This window comes from Vidua chalybeata, chromosome 6 (assembly GCF_026979565.1).
Source record: "Vidua chalybeata isolate OUT-0048 chromosome 6, bVidCha1 merged haplotype, whole genome shotgun sequence".
Taxonomy (NCBI): domain Eukaryota; kingdom Metazoa; phylum Chordata; class Aves; order Passeriformes; family Viduidae; genus Vidua; species Vidua chalybeata.
The window spans coordinates 54285291-54290298 of record NC_071535.1 but is presented as its reverse complement, the minus strand read 5'-3'; the positions used below and the strand labels follow the sequence as shown (position 1 = coordinate 54290298).

Here is a 5008-nt window from a genome sequence, read left to right as displayed (position 1 = left end):
CCCTACTGAAGGAAAGGTCCCCTTCCTGTGGGCTGAGGACTAGATGGCAACTCCTGGACTTGGAAATGGTAGTAAACATTCCAAGCATGTGGCCAAACTGCTTGAATTACCACCTGAAATTTAACATTTAGACCAAAATAGGCATAGGTCCTTCCTTTTCCCGTGTAAGGCGTGCAGGACTCAAAGCAGTGAGGGGTGAGGGGAATAGCAGGAAAGGAAAGAGGAGAATCACCTGAATGTCCCTTTTTTCCCTCTGCTTGTTTCCCTCTTTACCTTCTTAGTCTCTTGGGAGACTGGGAATCCTCCTGGAGCAGCCTGAAGTGGAAGGGGGATATCCTCCTTTCTGCAGATCATCACCATCGGACACGTGCAAGGTCAAGGCTGCAATCCTGAGGCACAGTGAGCTCTCAAGGACTCATTTCAGAAGAGAGAAGGCTGCAGGCCTGCAGGTCCCTTCGTTTCACGTAACTGGACAGAAAGGAAGGCTCAGACTATCATGAGCCATCCACAGTTTTCTCTGTGTCTACCACTGTCACAAGGCTTGTGCACCTTGGAGTGGAAGGGACTGGGCCAGAAATGCTGGGAGAAGTTTTAATCACCCAAGCTGGAGGATGCTTATTTGCTGTTTATTCCCACCAAGTCACTTGGGTTTCCAAAGTGGGGCCTGGAAACTGTGAAGGGACAGTCTTTCTCATGAGATTTCCTGTTGGTGTTGCATCCAGTAGCACCGGAAATATCACAAGAATAGCTTTTCTTGTGGTATTTTATTACTTCTGCTTCTGCTCCTGACCGGAATTGGGAAGTACAGGGGTGCACGGAAATGAAATATAGTGGTCAGGGGAGAGTCTGCCAAAAATTTGGAAATTACAACAGCAAGAAAGGTCATTCACTCAAGTCTTAGGAACTGCTTGCAATCTGCTCCTATTTTATTCAGACACATTTACGTGATGCTGCTTTTACAAGTCATTCACCCGAGGCTGGCATCAGCACCCATTCAAACGTGGACTGTCTGTGGTTTAGCTGGGAGTTCTGCTGCTAAGTTCCTATAGAGAAGTGGCTTCTGTTTCCTAAAATGTTTAACTGACATAATCCATCATCAGAATAGGCCCAAGGGGAAAAAAAAAAAAAGCCACATCCTGCTACATCTCAGTTGCATTGCCTTTACTTAATATTATGGCAGCATGATTAGCCATATTAGACAATATAAAATCTGCTTTCCCTGGTCAAAAGAGAATCTATTTATCTGTATTTACTTCCTGCTCGAGATTGTTTGACAAATGCTACGGGCAGACAAAATCTGTCTAGCAATTGTTTGTAAATACATGTTGCAAATATTTTTCAGCTCTCTCAGGCAGTGGTTCTTGGTGGCAGTGGTGACTAAGCAGTGCAAGCAGCTGCTAGCAATTCTCCCTCAGCCACGTTTGCCCTGAAGGAAGCCCAGGGGCTTGATCCAGATGGGAGGGGAATGGCTCAGGCAGGGGTGGACACCTAGGAGCAGTCAGGAGGAAGGGAAAACCAACAGCAGTTGAGGCCAGCAAAAGCTGTTTGGTAATTTACACGCTTGGCATTGCAATCAGACTACCTAAACCACATGGGATTGATTCCATTTCCTGTTTGGTTGATTTAATCTTTAGAAGTTACTCCTGTTTCTTCCTGCAGTGAATTCTCCTTCACTGCATAACTAATTTTGTTCCATTATTAAATAAGTTTTGGCTGCTAATCAACACTTTGCCTTCCTGAACAAGCTCCATTTACAAATAAACCAAATTGAAAGGAGAATAATGATGAGAAATTATTTAAAAGCCAGAACAAGATTCTCTGAGTTCATTTCCCAAATCATCTGTCACCCTAAGAGTACTTTGCTCAGTTTAGATTAGAAAAATGAAGTTTTGCTGCAGAAATGCCAATGTCATGAGGAATAATCATGGGCACTTTCAGTTCCTTTTTTTGCAGGAGACTTAGGACACTTGTCTCACTTGTGAATAATTGCACTGAAGTTGGGGGGATTATTCCATCATGATAAAAATAAGACAGATTTGGCCCAAGGAGGCTGTTTTTCTGCTGGTGTTTTGGAGAGCTAAAGGCATATGCTGATGGAAGAAAAAAAAACTTCCTGTAATAGTTGCTTCCATAGCTTTTGTAATAAAACAGGAGCAAATTCTGCACCAACAACCTGTGCAAGCAGGACAAAAAACATTTCTTTTAAAGTTACAAAAATTTTGTCTCATTCCTCGCTCCCTCACAGCTGCGCAGATATTCCAAAGCACAGTTTACAGTTCAAAGTAATTATTGTTGTAAAATACCTTGGCTATCATCAAGGACTTTGCTGCACTCTTCAGAGGGCTCTACTCCCAGTTACGCTTCCCTGGAGTCACCCAGCACAGATTTCCTGTGTCAAAGAAGAAGATGGTTTGAAGGCAGCCTCACAGTTTTACCCTTTTTTTTCACATCCTGTTCTGAGTTGCCACTGTTGGGTGGTATTTGGGTCATATCTATTGGCTGTGTGCACATTTATTGCACACCTGTCCTTTCCAGCGTTAAAAGCTGGGGCACTAAAGTATAAATTTATGTTGTACAGTTGCACAACAGATAATACTTAGAAAAATCAGGGATAAAAGAAATTAGCTGAAAGTTTAAACAGCAGCAGATGGAATCTTATGAAGGACTAATAGGTTATTGTAGACTGACACAATTTTCAGAATCATAGAATGTGCTGGACTGTGAGGGACCCATCAGGATCATTGAGAACATTTCAATGTCTTTTCACACACTTCAGAACTAGGTACTGGCATAAAACATTGTAAAGATGCCTGTTTCAACCTTCAAGACCATGGAGCAGCTTTCACCCAGGGCATAAGAATGACTCCTCAAATTAATGGCCTTGGTGCTTCCTACTTAGTCAAGTAAAACTGTAAGAGTCTGCCAGGAGAAATTTAAGGTCAGTGGGAAATTTGACTGAAAAAGACAAAAAATCTCCTCTACCTAGAATTTGCCACAGTTGAATGAAAGTGAAAATACAGAGCTGGTTTATATGCATCCAGTGTACATAAAATTAAAAGATTGGATAGGAATAGGTCCAGACTAATATCACCCTCCCTTTCCATGATATTCTTCAAAAAGCCTGAAACAGTCTGGATTCACTCACATATTTCTTTGGCATTTGGGAATGTTTGGGTCTGAAGTTTTCTGCTGAAATGTCAGGCACCTATTGTTATGATTTTAGTATCTATATTTTAATTATTTTCTAGCACTTCAGTGGAACGCAGATTTTTCAATCAGCTTAGTGCTCTCTGGATGACTTTTCAAAGTAGCAAGTGCAAATTAGATGGTGAAGAACTAGAAATGGTGTGAGGGTCAGCCCACGAGGAAAGTTCTGCAGTAAATTCAAGCTAGTTGAGGTCCTGGCCACCACAGCTGAAGTATGGGACAAAATTTGAATTTGATTGCCAATAGCCTCAAAAAATTCTTTCCATATCACTTGTTTTTCTTATGTTTATGAAGAAGCACAAATAACATCCTTATTTCCCGGGATTATTTCAAAGATTAATTAATTTTTGTTTACAAATCGTTTGGATTTTAGAGTGGATGGGGAGTGGGGGAGAAAATTAAACATGAAGTTGGATGGGCCAAGAAAAACAACTGACTTTCTTCATTCTGTTTTCAGCAAAGGATGTGAGCATGTACTCAAATCTACCCCGGTAAATGAGAGCAGAAGCCCCCAGAGTTAATTAGATGTTTTGGTGCTTTTATAACAGGAAAAATCGACAGGTATAACTGAAAAATGTGGAGTATAAGGCAGTGGAGTCTGACCCCTCCGTGCTCTTCCATCAGCCCCAAGCCTGGCCACGACCGCCCTGCCACTGCAAACTCTGGGTATGCCCAGATGGGGATCACAGGCAGCAGCACTCAGGCACACTTCTGAAAGCAGAATTTGTCTCACTAAGTTTGAAAGGCGAGTTTTAAATATTCCCCAGGGTAGATGGAGTGAGTGGGGGAACAACTCATCCCATTGGGGAGCCTGGATCATAAACCTGGGCTCAGGGTTTGGACTCCAGCTGAACCTTGCAGCTCCTGCTTGGCCAAATGCAATGCAATTGAACTGGAGCACATGAACTGGAACTACTTAATCAGTAGTTATTTGATCAGCACAGCAACCAGGCACAGGCTCGGCGCTGTCCCAGCTCTGCCCTCACAAAGGCTCGCAGTTATTTAAGGAGCATTCTTTTAATACACTTGAAAGAAAGCAACTCCTGCCCTGCCGCGTTATCAGGCCTGTGCATCTCAGGATCTAACACGTTTTGGAGCAGGTTATCAGTGGCAGTAAAATCAACATTTTATAGGCTTCTATTCTTGTGCCATATTTGTAGAAGTCACAGCGCTATCGCTGAACAAATGCCTCTTTCATTGCCTTTCTGGAAACATAAAGTTCCTTTAAAGCCTAGAAAATTAAATTGTGTTCGTCTGGGAGACGGCATGTAGACAAAATCTGCTTCAAAAGTCAGAAGGCCCCTGAGTCAGAGGAAAGTTCAATTAATTTGTCAGAGAACTGAAAACAGATGATTTCAATCAGCACCAGGGGATGACTTAATGGCTGGGAAAGGCCAGAGCTCCGCTTCCAGCCACACTAACGCGCGGCCCCGCAGGACTCACGCGGCTCGGAGCCTCTGGCCGCGCTGAGCTGGGCTCAGCCGAGCCGAGCCGGACTGGGCTGAGCTCAGCTGAGACGAGCCGAGCCGGGCCGAGCAAAGCCGAACACAGCAAAGCAGCCCGGCCCGGCCCGGCCCGAGCCGAGCCCGGCCGAACCCACCCGAGCGCGGCTCGTGAATGGCCGGGAGGCCGCGCCTCCCCATTGGCACCGCCCGCGGCACCGGCCAATCAGCGCCCGCGCGCTGCAGGGTGGGGCCGCTCCGCCGCTGCCGCGGCCGCGTCCTGCTCCCGCCCCGTCCCTGTCCCGTCCTGCTCCCGCCCCGTCCCTGTCCCGTCCTGCTCCCGTCCCGTCCCTGTCCCG

At 45.2% G+C, this 5008-nt stretch overlaps 1 long non-coding RNA gene across 2 annotated transcripts; it reads right to left on the bottom strand.

Annotated features, from left to right (window-relative positions):
• Positions 1 to 253: 253 nt before the first annotated feature.
• LOC128789637 (uncharacterized) lies at positions 254 to 4733 on the bottom strand. Of its 2 annotated transcripts, none has more exons than XR_008431491.1 (3): positions 4651 to 4733; positions 2304 to 2389; positions 254 to 1080 (listed from the first exon to the last, which is right to left on the bottom strand). It is a non-coding gene; the product is annotated as an uncharacterized LOC128789637 (long non-coding RNA). The 2 variants fall into 2 exon arrangements; XR_008431490.1 differs by having other exon boundaries at positions 254 to 468.
• Between the last annotated feature and the right edge of the window lie 275 nt (positions 4734 to 5008).